Consider the following 16,246-nt stretch of genomic DNA (forward strand, 5'->3'; position numbering starts at 1 on the left):
CCTCCTCACACCCCCAGCAAGGCAGCCCCAGTGCCCCCATCCCACCACCCCAGACCAGCATCCCTTCTGCTTCATCCCCTCCTTGGGGGTTTCCTCTCCAGCACATCACAGCTCTGGGGCAGGGAGGTGCAGAACCACCACCAGAGTGACACCCCACACAGGTAGGGGGGATACCAGGGCATGCCACGCCAGGAGCACCCCTGCCAGCTCCCCAGCTCCAGGGGCTGAAGCTGGAAGCAGCCAGTGGTTACAGCCCTGCCTGCAGCAACGGCTGCATTGCAGCCTCATGGCTCCGAGTGTTTGGGAAATTCCTGTCTTGTGTCACAGCAGCAACAGGTTCAACAAGAAAGGTTGTGCTGGGGTCCCCTCCAGGATGCTGCCCTCTCCTTGCACTGCTAGAGCAGTGGTGTCATGCATAGGAGGAAGGTGTTCCCCACCAGCACCCACCCCTATACTTGCCCACCCAGAGCCCGCTACCAGCAGAGCCCAGGGATGCTCCTGTAGAAGCACCTGCAAGACCTCCCCTTGCTTATTAAGGGGTGGCAATTAGGGCAGAGGCTTTATCTATATCCCTGCCCAGGGAGCTGTGCTGTTGCAAGAGAGCTGCAGGGTGGGTTTGGGCATACCCAGCAGCACGCAAGGCACCAGCTGCCTTTGGAGCACCTTCCTGAGACCATCTCATGGTGCAGCCAGAGTGTGGGGGGCTCTGTGGGGCAGGGTACCCACACGTCTGAAGCGTGGCAGCACCCTGCAGGCTGTGCCCTCCATGGGGGGTGTGTGCATCGGGGCACATCCTGCTCCTCAGGGCTGTTGGGCTTCCTCAGCAGTGGCCCCAGGGCCCGTGGGCTGGGGCAGCGTGGCCAGTGGGTTCACATCTAAAATGGGAACCGGGCTGGGACAGGGAGGAGGTGGCAATCGTGGTAAATGACATAAGAGGTTGTGGCACCAGCTGCAGAGGCGGTGGTGGTTACAGGAGAAGACTGGTTCATTGCTGAATGGATCAGTGTGTGTTCTAGCATATCTACTTAGTCAGATTTACACCACACTAAATAAATACCTCTAGGGGATTTTAGACCCTTAAAACCTATGGTTAGCTAGACTCCAGTGATTGCTCTCGGATAAGATGGCTGGTAGCCTGGAGGGGATGAGGACAGTCCTACCTGGCCCTCAGCGATGCTACTCACACCTCCTGTGTGCCCGTGGCCATGTGTGGAGCAAGAGTCAGCGCAGGGTGATTTATTACAGGGCTGTGGTGTTAAGCTCTGGAGAAAGGATATTTCAGAAACCATGACACAATTGCTTTGATTAATTAATGCGTGCAAATGAATCAAATCTTCTGAGAGCAGTGCTCATTGACGGGATTAAAAGCCCAAACGTGATAAAATGCTGTGCTTGGGTCTGAGCAGGAGAAAGGGAACCTTCCCCTTGGGGCTGGCAGGGGATGTCACCAGAGGCAGCAATGCCCTTCCCCACAGCAGAGCCTGTGGGATGGGGGTCCTGGTTTGGGGTGCTCCAGCTGCGCCACATATGTTGTGGCCATTGGGTGGTGGTGGTGGGCTGCATTCCCCTCTACCTTTGTAAGGGTCCTCAGCTGGTTTAGGGGGCTGGGGTTTGGGGTCACGCAAGCTGTCTGCTAATGGCAGCCGGCCATGGGAGAGGTGAAGGAGCCCAGGAGGCTGAGGTTTTGCTGCTGTTGGCTCTGAAGCAACCCGAGATGAGGTTTCCAGCTCCTGGAAGAGGGAACGACACCAGCTGAATGTGTCTGTGCCCAGCCAAGTGCCCGCCTGAGGGTCCCACGCTGAGCGGGAGGCAGGCTGCTTTCCTTCAGAGCTACTGTGAGTAAACTCCAAACCTTTTGTCCTCATCGCCTCCTTTGAAGACAGCTCCTTTGATGGCTGCGATGCTGCTCTCGCCAGCTGCTGGCTGGGCTTATGCTGCTGGGGTTCCCATGCAAACCCTGGCAGGGCCAGGGTCCCTGACTCCTTGAAAGCCTTTGGAGGGTCCTGCAGCCACTCCCCTGGTGGGAGCAGGGCTTGGGACCACCCAGCTCCTCAAGGAGCCTTTTATCCTCCCAGCCTCATGTCGTGGTTTAACCTCGGCCGGCAACTAAGCCCCTGCTCAGCTACTCACCCACTCCCCCTGGTTGGGATGGGGGGGAGAATTGGGAGAGTAAAAGTGAGAAAACTCGCGGGTTGAGATAAAGCTGATTTAATAGGTAAAGCAAAAGCTGTGCACGCCAGCGAAGCAAAACGAGGAACTCATTCACCGCTTCTGATGGGCAGGCAGGCGTTCAGCCATCGCCAGGACAGCAAGGCTCCATCACATGTGACAGTGACTTGGGAAGACAAATGCCATCATTCCAAGCATCCCCCCTTTCCTCCTTATTCCACCAGCTTTCCATGCTGAGCATGATGCCCTATGGTATGGGATGTTCCATGGGTCAGTTGGGGTCAGCTGTCCTGGCTGTGTCCCCTCCCAGCTCCCTGTGCCCCCCAGCTCCTTGCTGGTGGGGTGAGGGGCAGAAGAAAAGGCCCTGGCTCTGTGTAGGCACTGCTTGGCTATAACGAAAACATTCCTGAATTATCAATGCTGTTTCCATCACAAATCCCAAACCTAGCCCCATACCAGCTACTGTGAAGACAATTAACTCCACCCCAGCCAGAACCAGCACACCTCATCAGACAAGGGCTCCTGCACATCCCTAAATCCACGCCTCGCTGCAGCTGCTTGTCTGGGGCTTTGCTGCAGGCACAGGGCTCCTGGTGCTTCCCGTTAGCTGGCTGGCTTCCCCGTTATCAACAGGATCATCCCTACACCGGAACAGACAGGCTGGAGGTTAAACCAGAGCACCTCACGCAGCTGCTGCTGATGGCCAAGCTTCTTGGTGAGCCAGATAGGTGAGTCTGCCCATTCCTGCTCTGGCCATGGTGTCACAGACCTCCCCGGTCGAGGTCCCCCCCTCCTGCCCACCGGTGCCTCTGGCAAGAGCGTGGTGTTTCAAAAGGCAGAACAGATGGTGGTGGTTCTGGTCTGCTGGTGCTTTCCTTCTTGAGGATAAATCCAACCCAAGACATCCTCCTGCCACTGCTGTGCTGGGGATGACAACATAAAACCAGACATATCTGGTGTGCTTTTTTATATGACCCCATCCAGCTTTTGGTCTTATCCTGAGACTTAAAAAGAGGCACAGATCCAACGTAAGCAATAGGAAATTAAAGATAAATAATGTTACAAGAACTGGAGGGAGGGAGAAGCAAGCAAGGAGCATGGGATGGTTTGCCAGAGCAGTTTATTTTTCAGCTCCATGATTCAGCACTTCAGCTGATTTGCTGTTAATTCTTAGAGCAAGGCTCTTGTGGGATGGCAGCGGGCAGAGATTCCTTGGAAGCTGGTCAGGATGCTAAGTGTTTCCTTTTCCAGCTCTCCCACTTTCTCTGCGGGCAGATAGCTACTGCACTGCTCTGCAGGTAGGGAAACGGAGGAATTTCCTTTCCTTTGGCAAGGAAAACAACTTGCCAGGGCCCGCTCTGGCTGTGGGCGGCCCAGGAAGCTCCAAGGCCCCGGGGTGCCCCGAGGAACCGATGGCGGGAGGCAGGCCGCCGAGCGCTCCCCGGCCGTGCCGCCGGCGGGGTGGCAGGGCCGGGCCTGCCAGAAGCCCCCCAGGTCGGAAGAGCCCAGACGGCAGTGCCGCCTTCCGGACGGGCCAGCAGGGCACCGGGCCGGCGGCGGTGACACAGGCCGCGGGGGGTCCCTCAGCCCCGGGCCCTGCCTGGCCCTCGCTGCCGCTGCCCCTACACCAAGCAGGGGCCCGCGGTCCCTGTCCTGCTTCCTCCCGGCCCAGGGCCTGCCGTTCCCCCGGGGCAGCCGCCTGCCTGGGCCCCGTGCCCCTTCCCCCGGCCAGGCCGCGTTCCCAGCTCCCCCGGCCCGGTCCCGCCCGCCGCCCACTTCCGGCCCGGAAGTCCGTGTCCAAGATGGCCCCGCGGAACCCGGAAGCGCGGAGAGGCGGTGGCTGCCGGGCGGGAGCCTGACCCCCCCGGGACGCAGGTAAGGGCCGCCCGCGCCCCGCGCTGGCTTCCTCCGGAGGTACTGCCCCAGGGCTGAGGGCTCGGCCCGGCCGGGCTGCCGCCGCGCCCCGGCCCGGTTCCCTCCGCGGGCGGAGAGCCCAGGGCCTGCCCCTGCGGCCAGGTCAGGCCGAGGGGTCCTGGGGCAGTGGGGAACGCACTCACCCGCCCCGGCCTGCCGCTGCCCCGCCCGGGGCCGCCTGAGGAGCGCCCCGTGCCGCGGCGGGGCTCTCGGGCTGACCGGGGCTCGGACCGCGAAGCCTCCGGGCCACGCGTGTCGGCCCCGTGGCTGGGGCCAGGGTCGCTGCCGTGGGCCGGTCACCGGTTGTGGGGTGCGGCCGCCAGGCCCGGTCCCGCCGGGCGCGGCGCGGGGGTCTCCGTGCGCCGGGGCCGTCTCACCTGGTGCCGCTGCGCCCCCCCGGCCTCCCCCGGCTCGCCGGTGCCCTCCTGGCGGGGCCGCTGCCCTGAAACGCGCCCGGGGCTGCGCGGCGGGCCCGGCCCCGGCCCGGCTCCTCACGGCCCGGCCCGGCTCCTCACGGCCCGGCCCGGCCCCGGTGCGGGCCCTTACGGCCCCGGCCCGGGCTGCCGCCGGTCACCGCCATGCGCGGCTCTAACACGGTTAAACACTCAGGGGAGACTGAGGAAAGCGCCGTCCCAGCCGTACAGGTCGGTGTGAGGCTGTGACTTCGAATTACCCTGCGCGATTTACCATTAAAATAAAACCTTTCCAAGGGCAGGTTCCGTGGGGGATCCAGAGGCCCGTGAGGGGGTTCTGGTTCCCGCAGTCCCACGCTGAGCTCCGCCGGCGGGGAGCTGTTGGCCCTGCCTGCTGCGCGGTGCTGTTGTCTTCTGCGGATGGTCCGTGTGTCGCCTGAAGTGCTGAGCCATCTCCGACCTTCGTGGGTACGGCTGAGCTGAAGAGCGGCTGGCGATGGGAATGTATTTCCCCTCTGCTGTGAGTTCGGGGAACTTTGAGCATCTCATAAAGCAGCAAAAAAGTTTTTGCAGGGTTCCTATGGTAGGATGCCAGCTGGAGCCTTTGGAAGCCTGAATTCTGTTTGTGTCTCTGCCGCTTGCTTTTTTTTTTGATGGGGGTCTGTTTGCTTGATGTCTGCACCCTCGTTTTCCTAAAATAAGCCTGTACCTTTAGCAGCAAAACAGAACGAGGTCTCGTTCAAACACTAGTGTGAGTACTCTTTAAAGGAAGACTGTTTGAATCGTCTAAAGTACGGTTTCAGTCATTGCCAAAGCAGCAACCTAAAGCCATCTGAAATCTTGGTGCTTAGCCCTGGTGTAGTGCAAAGCTGGCATTATCCTGGAGTGCCTGAAATCCCTGAATTCTGTTTGCCAGCTTGCCCAGTATCAGATGCTGAAGTTAACAGAACTGTGATGGGCATTAGAGGATCTTTGTCTAATTTAACAGTGTCATTTTCTATCTGGGGCTGTTTCATGTAGTAGCTAGGATGGCTGACTAAAGTTGAAAAAGAAAGGTATGCTTCCCCCACTGTCTTCCTTCGATAGTGTTTTTTTCTGTTCTTGGAATTGTACTCGTGCTTTTGCTGGGCTTTCAGACCAGCAAGATATTTTTTCTTTATAAAGGAGAATTTAACGGTAAACCCAGGGAACTTAGCAGAAGATGGCATGGCCAGTGCGTTTTGCAACTTTATTTTTCTTTAATGATTAGATCTCAAGGTTGGTTCTTTTAAAAGGGTTCTGAAAGATTTTGCCGAGTCCCGTGTGTGGATTTTTTTCTTGTGTATGAACTCACACCTTTAAAAAAACCCCAACTAACCAAAACCCTAGAAATTTTTAGTGTTTTGTGAAATGTAGTTTCCTCCCATAGTTTGCTTTTTTCAGGGTCTTACATCCTCGTCCTCAAACGGGAGCAGACTTCTAGAAAATCATTTGTCCTCCCTTTAGCTGCCTGGTTGCTCACTGTTGAGTGTCGATGTTTTGTTTTGTGCTTGTGGAGCTCTCCATGCAGTGGATCCCCCCACTAATCCCGCCCCCCCCCCCCCCCCCCCTTCCCCCGACTTTGGAACAACAGCAGGACCAAGCGTCATGTTTCGTCATGTGCCAGACATGGGACAGGCTGCGTCTGCCAGACCGGATGCTCATTGAAAAGCTACAGCTACTTTCATCGCAGGTTTTTATTAATGCTAAAGTATACACGGGCAGGAATTTTTAAAAATTTTTATTTTTTGTTTAAAGTAGTGAGCATATGGTGTGTTTGAGGCTTGTGTTTCCTGACTGAATAGGCCTTTTTCATCGTTAAGTTATAGATCCCTGAAATGGAAGGTCTATAATAAAAATGCTGACGCAGGTTTAAAGCTTTTTGAATAGTGACACTGTAATAAAGAGCTAACTGTGTAGTCACTGAGTACTGCACTGTGCTTTATAATTGTGAGAGCCTGGATCTCTCAGGAAAGCCTTCTAGGCTTAATTAGGAGTTTTATATTCTCCTGAAACATTTTTTTCAGCTTAAAACTTAAAACTCTGCAGTCTATTTTGGTAACATGATCAAGGTCTGTAAACATGTAGTTATGAAAGAGGTGAATATATGCCTCTCTCACAGAGAAAGCGTACGTTGAGCATGCCTGAAGCTTGGCTGGCTTGAGGTGGTGTTTATGTGCTTATTATCAATAGGGAAGCAGCAGGCTTTGATGTCCTGGAGTATTTTTTCCGCCGTGAAAGGCTGCATGTGAAACAGAACACCAAGACCTGCTCAGCGCCAGAGGAGAGTGTTTCTTCCAATGCGTCTCCCGTGATTGAAACTGGGGGTACAGCAAAATGTAGAGAAGCAAGGGCCTGTGTTTTCTTGGCTTCTGACCTTAGTCAGCTAAGTTCTTTGTGCTCTTCTCATTCCCTTTAATTAAGTAGTGTAATAACGCGCTTCTACCTTGCAGGTGTGCTTCTGAGGTTGCCTTCATTAGTGTTTGTGTTGGGCTTGTGTTTCAGTGCTGCCCAGGTGTGCTGTGCTGCTGCTGGACCTTGGCTGTGCCGAGCACCGGGGCGGCCGGCTTAGCGGGAAGCCAGCACCCGCCCCAGTCCTGCCGTGGTCTGTGTCCTTCCAGGACCGTGTTTGCAACAAACGTGAGAAGGGGAGCAGCCCCGGCGGTCTGCCCCACTGCGGGGGGGTGTTCGGGTTCCTGCTGCTGGGAACTGTTCTGTGCGTTTGCTGTCTGAGGCGCTGGACTGCCGACGCCCGAGCTCTGCCGTACAGGGCTGGTGTGTTTATGCTGCGGAGGTTTCAGTGCATGGTTGTGTGAGGGTAGCGCTGTATAGATTTGCACAAAAATGTGCTGAGTGTTTCTTGGCAGCGGCGCGTGTAGTGTATGGGGAGGCATTTTTGCTCTGTCCAGAAATAGTCATGTCTGTTCTCCCAGGTGGAAGAGGAGGGACAGATGGAATCTGTCTCTGCCCTGCAAGCAAGCTCTACGTCGAGTCTCTCTGGGTCCCTCTTGGAGCAGCGTTTTGTTGCTCAAAGCAGATCTTTTGAATCTGGAGACAGAGCATTAGGGCAGCCTGTGAGTCGAGGGAACGGCTGTCTGCTTTACATGGTGGGGAGGTAATGCGAAACATGAAACGGTGAAGCTGGTGGAGAGACAGTGTAGTGTCAGGGGGCGGGGGTGTGTGTGATGTCCTGGAGTCACAGTGAGCTGAGTGAATGAGAACTGAGGTCAGCATTGCAGGTGTAGCATCAGTAATTAACTTTAATTGTGCAGCCTTGAAACAAAAGTATCTGTGGAAGATCTAAGACGATTTATGTCACTGGATATAGATTAATGAACCTTTCTGTTGTTGCTAAAGCTGCTGGGCCACTTAATTGCCTAATAGTAATCCCTGGAAATTCAGAGAACGGCACACTGGGGCAGATGCCAGCAACAAGACTCCAGGTTAAGCTTTTTTCCCCCCTCATTATTTAGTTTTCCATTTCTGTGCAAGGATTAAAGCCACTGTGACTCTCACAGGTATCTAAACAGCACCAAGGGGCATCCCGGTGATGGGCAGTGTGATTCTGGGTACAGCACCAGCCTTGGTTGTTGCAAAGGTGCTTTATACCAGCATTGATCCCTCTCATGGGGAGGAGGATGACCCTGTTGGTGTTTGGTAGGGGTGGAAGGATGATGGGGAGGTGAACCTCCTTTCCCTACTAGCTGTACTGGCTCCAGGGCCTGAACTCATTCCCATGGGATGGGGTGGCAGTCGCTGTCTGTGCAGTCCGTCTCCATATGTGGATGCACTTGCCCGCGCTGTACAGCACTTCCTCACTAATGGTATGGCTGTTACCATGGTGAACCTGTATAGTGTAAATATAGCCACTGTGCTCTTCCCCAATAAGTCAGATTTTGGCCTGACTTTGTCAGCTGCAGTTCCTTGTTCTGTTCGTTGTTCTTGCCTCTGCCTTTACAATCCTTGCAACCTGACCTGTCTCCAAATGTGTTTGTCAACTTTTTTTTTTCCTGGCACTTTAATTATTAAGTCTGTTATATACTAATTTTAACCTGTCTGACTTAAAGTAAGTCTACCTGTTTGGGACAGCTGTTGTTTTCTTGTAAAGAGGACTTTTCCCCTCCAAAAAGCTGTCTTTGGTTTTTTAATTATTTTTTCTCCCTGTATGATCTGAGCTTCAAATGAAGAGGAGGTAGCACTGCTTGAGGAGTAAAGTTCTTCCTTTTCATTCTCGAAACACTACTGTCTTTGGAGGACAAGTTTGCTCTTCTGCCTGCACCACCATGTATCTTGCATAGGTCTGGCAAGAAGCTTTGGAATAATCTGAGTTCTTCTTCCCTTTGCTTACAGACTGATCTGTCAGATTGCTCCACGCTGCAATTCTGTGTTGGCTTGCAGCACCTGGGTTAGTAACACGGTTTGTCCGGTCTCCTCTTGGGTGCTACTTGCCAGCCCAGCCGTGCTGTGCCTGCAGCCGTGCAGCTCCGGTGGCACAAGTACTGCGCCCATTCCGCCTTGCAGGAAGCATTCGGGGGGTCAGGGTGGCGAGAGGGGCTGCGGCTGGGATGCCCTAAAGTGATTTGGTTTTCATCACAGATAATAAATCTTCTAGATGGGTGTTGTCCTTGGCATTTGTAACTGGACTGAGCCACATGTCTGCCTGAGGTTAGATTTTTCTCCCCTCTTTTCTGTAACTCCTTCTAACGTTACTTGGAAGTTGTCTGCAGCAGGCTCACTTTTTTCCATGTTGTGAAGGTCAGAGATGTGTTCTTCCTTTCTGTGTTTTCATACATGCAATCAGTTCAGGTCCCTCTTCTGAGACTGCTCCTGGTGAGGAACAAACGTCAGATTCTTTGGCTTGCATATATAAATTCACCAGTCTTTTGCTTAAGATTAGTAGAGAGCTGGAGTGAGTCATCCACCGTATTTTCTGTTTCTGCGTTAACTTCTGCCTTCTTTGTAAATTAACTTGAAATCCCTTTTCCAACACAGTTTCAGATACATAAACAAGCCGTACTGTATTTAATTTTGCTCTGCAAAGAGCCAGATTTGCCTAATGAAAAAGGGCGATGTTGCAAATAGCAAAGAGAATGAAAAAATTTCCAGTCATATTTTGACTTAACCACAGGGAAAAGATCAGATACTTCCGTTTGTGTTGAACTTTTGTACTCTGATACTATCTTTTATCTGATAGTCCCTACGCTAAATATGATGGAGCCTCATGGTAGCTCTGTGAGGGGACCATGACTGTGTCAGAAGGGGAGATCCTAGCTTCTCTCCCTTGGTTTTCCTGTTTCTTGAGAGTGAGACTGGGGCTCTGACTCAAAGGCTTCCCTTCTCATCCCTCCAGGCAAAATGTTGATTGGTCTCAACCATCAAAAAATGTGGCAAGGAGAAACAGTAAAGAGGAACTTGAAGCTAGCTTGGTGCTTGAGATATAAAAATGCCTTTTAAGAGTTCTGTAGTAGTAAGTTCCCATTTCTTTGGGCCGTTATGTACTAATTTTATTCTGAGGAATTGCTTCCAGCTGCAGCTCCTGCGGGTGCCCGTGTCGATGGTTCAGCAGTGGCAGTGTGTTGGTGGAAAGGGTGGGTGGAGTGGGGAGGGGGCACAAGGCTTGGGGGGCTCCCTTTCTGCTCCACGGGTGTGTGGGCAGGCGGGAGGGGAATTAATCTGCAAGCAGGAGAAGGAATTAGATCAGATTTCTGAGGTCTTTTTGTCGAGTGCAGGGTAGTTCAGGATCAGCAGGTCTAGCTCTGACTGTGCCCTGCATACCTGTGGTTGCCCAGCTATCTGCCTTTAATGGAGACAATTTAAAATACACTTAACAAAGACTGAAACACAACAGGAGGAAGTGTTCGCATTTACTGCGTGGACAATGGGTTGTTTTCACCTCTCCTGATTGCAGGTATCCGTGAGCTGAGCTCTTACCTGCAGCTTTATTCATCCTGATTATTGCAGAGCAGTTCATTATGCCTTTCAAATTGGAGATTGTCTGCTGTGGTGCTGGTCTGATAAATTCCTAAAAAGCTCAAGCTGTTAAAATTTGAAATTTGTGCTCTGTAACCTCTAGGCATGCTGAATTCCACAGGAATTCCAGGCTGAAGTTCCCCCTTACCATCTGGGCTGAACAGCAAACCTTTAAGCCAACTGTTACTAATACTGAAACTGTTCCTATAGCTTAATCGGAAGAACTTGTGATATAATCAAATTGCTCACCAGGCTTTATCATGCTATGCAGGGAACCAGTTTCATTATTAAACACAGGTGGCTCAGCCTCAAAGGAGCAAGTCCTCTGGTCTTTTCAGGGTCGTGTAATCATTGCTTTATGCCATCGCTCCGAATGCGGGACATCGCTGTTTGAGTGATGCTCGCAGAAGGAAATTCTTGCTGTTAGGAACTTTATCTTTGTGTTGTCGGGGTTCCCTTACGTTCTGTCCCAGCTACCACTTGTACCACAGGCTGGTCTGCAGAGCTGGCGTTCTCCTCTCCCAGCCCTTACCCTTTTTGCCACCTTTAACGTGACCGGGAGCCTCGTCTTTGGTGATTCCAGAAAACTCCTCTGCTTGGTTATAAGCAAGCAGCTTTACAGATGGTGCTTTGAGATAACTTTTGATAATCGTATAGGTTTTGTGTCAGGGAAATGAAAAAAATCCATTCTAGTGATTTTGTTTTATTTTTCTTCAGTGGATTTATCCTTGCACTGTTTGTGGTTTTTCTTTTTTTGTTTGTTTTGTTTTTATGGGTTTGGGTTTTTTGGTTGTTGTATTGCTCCCTGAACAGTTATTGTGGCACTGGAGTGCTTCAACTAATTCTATATGACAAATAGCCCATCTGTAAAATTAGTCTAATTACTTTGCAGTTACATTTTGAAGCATAATCCACTTGGGAAGCTTTTTTGAAATTCCTTGTTAGCATTGGGTACCTCCTGGCACTAACGACCTTTTCCTGTGCTCCCGGGGATGGATGTGACGAGTGCCACGCACGGGGGTTTGTTTCAGTATGATGTCCTGGTGTGACTTTTGTCATTGAGTTCAAGGCCACTGTTTTCTGTGATTCTGCATTCTTTATTTTCTAGTGCTGTGAAAAACTTGAGTCAAATCTCGATTCTTGAATTTTCTAGTAGCACTCTCCTTGGTGTGTTTGGTTTTTTTTTTTTTTTCCCTAAGTAGAAATTTTAAAAGTGAATAATCATCAAGCATCCCAAGTCTGGTTCTCAAAGGCTAACAGGGCAAAGGAGAGGGTTTCAAAAGTGTTTTTCATCTATGACTCATGAAAGAGCTTTAACTCTGTGGTTTGAATCTTAGATGGTAGTAGAGGTTACTCTCAAACTTTAGAAGAAATAAGTATTAGTCAATGTAATTAGAACCTTTTTTGACTGGAAAGATAAAAAAAATTGGTATCAGTAATTAAGTTTTGTTCGCTGCTGGCCTTGGAGTTTGTAATACTCCCAAGTCAAACTGATCACTGGTGGCACCCTAGTATATTAAAAAAAATGAAATTAAAAAATCCTGGTGGACCACTTGCATCCTTCTGTCATGGAAATGATCTTAAACTGGTGAGCTCTGATTTGCCTCGATGGTGGGAACTGTTGCTTTGTTGGAGTGTATTTGGTAAGAGAAGAAGTGGAAAGAATGCTTCAGAAAAAGTTTGCTGTAAGGGTTCACTTGCAAACTGAGGGCCTCTGTGTTTATCAGCTCTTATTGTTAAGAGGACAGGATGGGATGTGGAAATGAGCCTGCTTTGGCTTGCAAGGAACTTGCTGATTTTCATCGTTTTCCATGACGAGGTTGCCTGGAGGAGGATGGTAGGACATGCGCATACTGAAGGTTGTTTCCACTTCTGTTCTTGGGACAGGTATTGTCCTGCAGCCCTTGGGCTCTTGTAGATCCTTGAAACTGGCTTTAGTGAGTTTTTTTCTTGGAATTTGTGTAAGGCAGACAGCAGCCCTTTCTTATAGGTGCTTGAGTTTATAGTGAGAGCTATTGCAAACTCCACATTAATCGTCCCAGGAACTTGATGTAGCCAGTCTTCCTGCGTGGCAAATAGATTATTTTGCAGTACTGAAGCTTTGGCAGGGAGGAGAAGGTTGGGTTTGGTGATATCCAGCACGTGCTCTGCTGCTGCATCGCTGATGCCATTCTCCTGGTCGGACAAGAAGCACCTTCAGCATCCTCTGGCATCAAGGCAACGGATGGAAGGGTGTGGGATGGAATCCTTGCTGCTTCTTGCTTCCCACTGTTGTTGATGCTTGGATGTATTCTGGAATACACAGTAGCTAGAGAGCTTCCCCTGCCCCCCCCCCCCCGCATAAACCAAGGCTTCCAGCTTGCTTATTGCCACGTTTGTGCTCAGCTTGTTTTAGCGGTTCGTTCTGTATAAGTAAATGCTGACAGGGCGTGATTGCCTTTATCAGACTAGGAAGAAGCTCACATGGGTGGGCAGTTCACAGCAGCCTTGTGATGGCTATTAGTTGTTGGGTGACACTTGTGCTTTATGGTAATGGTTCTTCAGCGTGCTGTGTTTTCTGGGTTAACTAGATAATGTCGAGGGGATTCATCTCGTCTCAACGACGTCTAGGTTTGTTTCATTGTTAGCTGTGTTACTGGTTTTCTTGGCATCTGTGAACAAAAGATCTCTAGTATTCGGATTGCCCATCTATAAGGCATCTTCTACCATCTGACCATTGCTCAAGCATAGAGGTTTACAGTTCCTTAAGCTGTTTTCCTTCGTTTTGTTAATTGGGTATGATCTATGGTACAAAAGTTTTCTCGGAGAACTAATGCTGTTGTAAAGGAAGGCACTGCTCTGCAGAGAATCTGGCCAGTGAAATCTGGTGTTGTCAAGACACAAGATAATGTACAGCAGGCAGGGAGAAATTCTGATATTGATTTTAGCCTTCATAAGTTACTTCGGATGTGTAAGTAAAGCTGTATATTTGCTACAGCTGTTACGGGAATAACTGCTTCTGATTTCCTATCAAAAGCTGTTACAAATAGGGGGAAAAAAAAAAGGCAGCAAAAAACCTGAACTCTGGTGAAAAGAACAGACACGGTATTTTAAAGTTACTCGAGGATATCGATATTTCTAAAGCAGTCTGTAACGCTGATGCTTAGATCAGCAAACCTCACCACTTCTGTTCAGGAACAGCTGAACAGTATTTAAAGGTAGGGATTTTTTTGTTTGTTTGTTGTTGTTGTTTTTTTTTTAAAGGGACACTTCCCCCCTCAGAAAACCCCAAAACAGTGCCATTTGTAGCTCTATAAAGCATTTGAAAAGAGCCTTGTAAAGTTTTTCCTGTTGTTTTCCATACAGCCTTGTACCACTGATGTCTCTCTTGAGTTGGAAGGCTTGATGGAAGTGGAAAACAAACCTTGCTGTAGGTCTCTGCTCCCCACTGCTTCACTGGGGGATTGGGATGTTGTAGCACAGGCTTAATTTCTAATCTAGGTCCTCTTGTCAAATCCACTAAGACAAGAAGAAAAGCTGTGAATTTTATGACAGGAAGAAGGCATGAGGCTGGGCTATTTTCTAAGCAAACCCTTCAGTTTAATCTGTTTTGTGCACTGGAGATAAGTGGCATCATGATAACAGTTTCTCTTGTCTCTTACTACTTTCTTCCTTAGATGTAACTTAAAATTTTGTAGGATCTCTTGTGGAGCACCAGTGGCATCAGAGAACAATTGGAAGGAAAAGAAGCAATCAGCCCTGAAGTGCAGAGAGGAAAGCATCCCCTGGGATGACTGGGCAGCCTTCACGCTTGAAACATAGGTGGTTTCATTTCTCGCTGCTGAAGCTTTTTACTGCATTTCTTCACAATGGGCTTGGGGTCAAAGTCTGCGTTTATGCATCCCTGTTCGTGAGTTCTGCTGCAGTGAGTCATGTCACTTGGGAGAAAGAAGTCCTTGAATATTTTAATGTCGTCTTTGCAGTCTTTTGTGTGTGGAGCTACTTTGAGAGGTGGGATGTGGAGGCTGGGCTGCCTAAGGAAATTAATCTGCAGTGCTTTGTTTTCAGGACATGTAACATAAAGCAGGTTTTTGCTTAAATGATAGAACTTTAGCATCAACACACTTAGGTCTTGCGTGAATGGGGCCAGAGCACCCGCTACTAATGCTGCTGCTTCTGCAGCCGGGCTGGTGAGCTGACTTTTGTCAAGAAGGCTGTGATTAAGCAGCTTCTAATGAGGCTTCAAGACTACAACTTTTCGACAGGCTGTGTTTTGGGAACCCTGGTGCTAACATTTGGCTAATAAATCAAGAGGCTTGAGGCCAGTAGAACAATATTAATTAGGATGCTGGGGTGCTAGCTAAGTGGTTTTAGCTATTTTTTGCTCCTGGGCTTATGGACTGTAAAGCCTTGAGTGTGGATTTTATAGTGTAGTAAAAAGAAACACTTCTGCTTGTAAAAGAATGAGACTGCAATAAATCTCTGGTGAAATAAAGCCAGTGAAAAGGATCTAGGTGATTCTGGGCCTTTGTAAAAAGAATTTATTCTGTTAGTGATCAGTTAAAATGATCTCAGATTTTTGTAGTTTAATGATCTTTTCAGGTAGCCTGGTGTTAGTTGTGCTGGTGTATAAACTTGGTTTTCTGGTGGGGATGTTTCATTGTGTGTTGTTCCTAGGGAAAAAGTTTGCACCGTGGTGTCTTGGTCACTTAGTGTCTCTTTTTTTTTTTTTCCCCTTTATGATTTGTCAGGCTGTGGGAAGAGGCAAAGATTGGATTAGCAACGTTGTAGGAACTGCAGTCTGTTTAAACCCACTGCCGGCCAGCCTGCTCCTGCAAAAGTTTCCTTCTGCTCTGCAGCACCCCCCCCCCCCCCCCCCCCCCAAGCAGCAGCTTTCGTCCAGCGGGCTTGTGAGCATACGTCAAGCGTGTGCATCCCAGCATGACTACCTCTTCAGCTAAAATAAAAAGGGGAATACTTTTTCAAACCGCAGAGTGCTTAGCCTCTGGCAAATGATCTGATTCACTCTGGAAGTCTGTGTCTTGTGAAGGCATTTGTGCACCCGCAGTGTGTTAGAGGAGCAGAGGCAGCGGGGTCCTCGGTCCTTGCTCTTCACCCAGAAACTCCCCTGAACCAGGGCTTTACCTGGTCGTTTTTCACCAAGGGATTAGTGTCAGCTCCTCCACCACGGGTTTGGCAGGGATCTCATTGATCCCCTGCAGATTCTGCAGCCTGCACACACAAGCCCCCCTTGGAGAGGGATCCTGGCATGGCTGCTGCCACCAGAGAAAGAAAGAGCCACTTTAATTTCACTTTCCATTACAAATGCAGAAATAATTTAGTCCACAGAAAGGTCACTTATTTTTAAAGGGGCTCTGACTCAGAAACATCTTTTCAGAAATACTACGTGGAGCCAATAGTATCTTTCCAAGTGATCAAAGATGGCATATTTTAAATTGCAGCTTCAGTTTCTGCTACTTAGTTTTTCTGCTTGGCTGGCTTGCTTGATGAGAATATATTGGCCAGTTTCATTTACTTGGCTGTCGTGCTACAGGCTTCTGGTGGCAGACAGGGTCATGGGAGGCAGAAGAGGGGCAAAGAAAGATGCAGTGGGTGTAAAGATGTCACAGATGCTTTTCTCTTGTTCCTCTGGTTGTATAGGTTGCTTTTACTATCTTTTTTTTTTTTTTTTTTTAAATCCATTAAATCCAATTGGAAATGGGTGTCCTTTGGGATTATGGAGAATCTGGGGGCTTGGGGGGATCAGAACTTACTTTGGAGGT

The 16,246-nt window shown here is 49.9% G+C and overlaps 1 protein-coding gene across 4 annotated transcripts in view; it reads left to right on the forward strand.

Annotated features, from left to right (window-relative positions):
• The first annotated feature begins 3,028 nt into the window (after positions 1-3,028).
• The window catches only part of SBNO2 (strawberry notch homolog 2), a 65,984-nt gene continuing 52,766 nt past the window's right edge, over positions 3,029-16,246 (forward strand). For 2 of the 4 annotated variants that reach the window (XM_055708086.1, XM_055708089.1), the window contains exon 1: positions 3,030-4,044. The gene's annotated coding sequence lies outside the window, so the exon portion shown is untranslated. Of the gene's footprint in view, positions 4,045-14,159; positions 14,286-16,246 lie in introns of those variants that run through there. The other 2 variants (XM_055708088.1, XM_005433928.4) reach the window with 2 other exon arrangements.

The sequence above is a fragment of the Falco cherrug genome, chromosome 4 (assembly GCF_023634085.1).
Source record: "Falco cherrug isolate bFalChe1 chromosome 4, bFalChe1.pri, whole genome shotgun sequence".
In the NCBI taxonomy this organism is placed as follows: Eukaryota; Metazoa; Chordata; class Aves; order Falconiformes; family Falconidae; genus Falco; species Falco cherrug.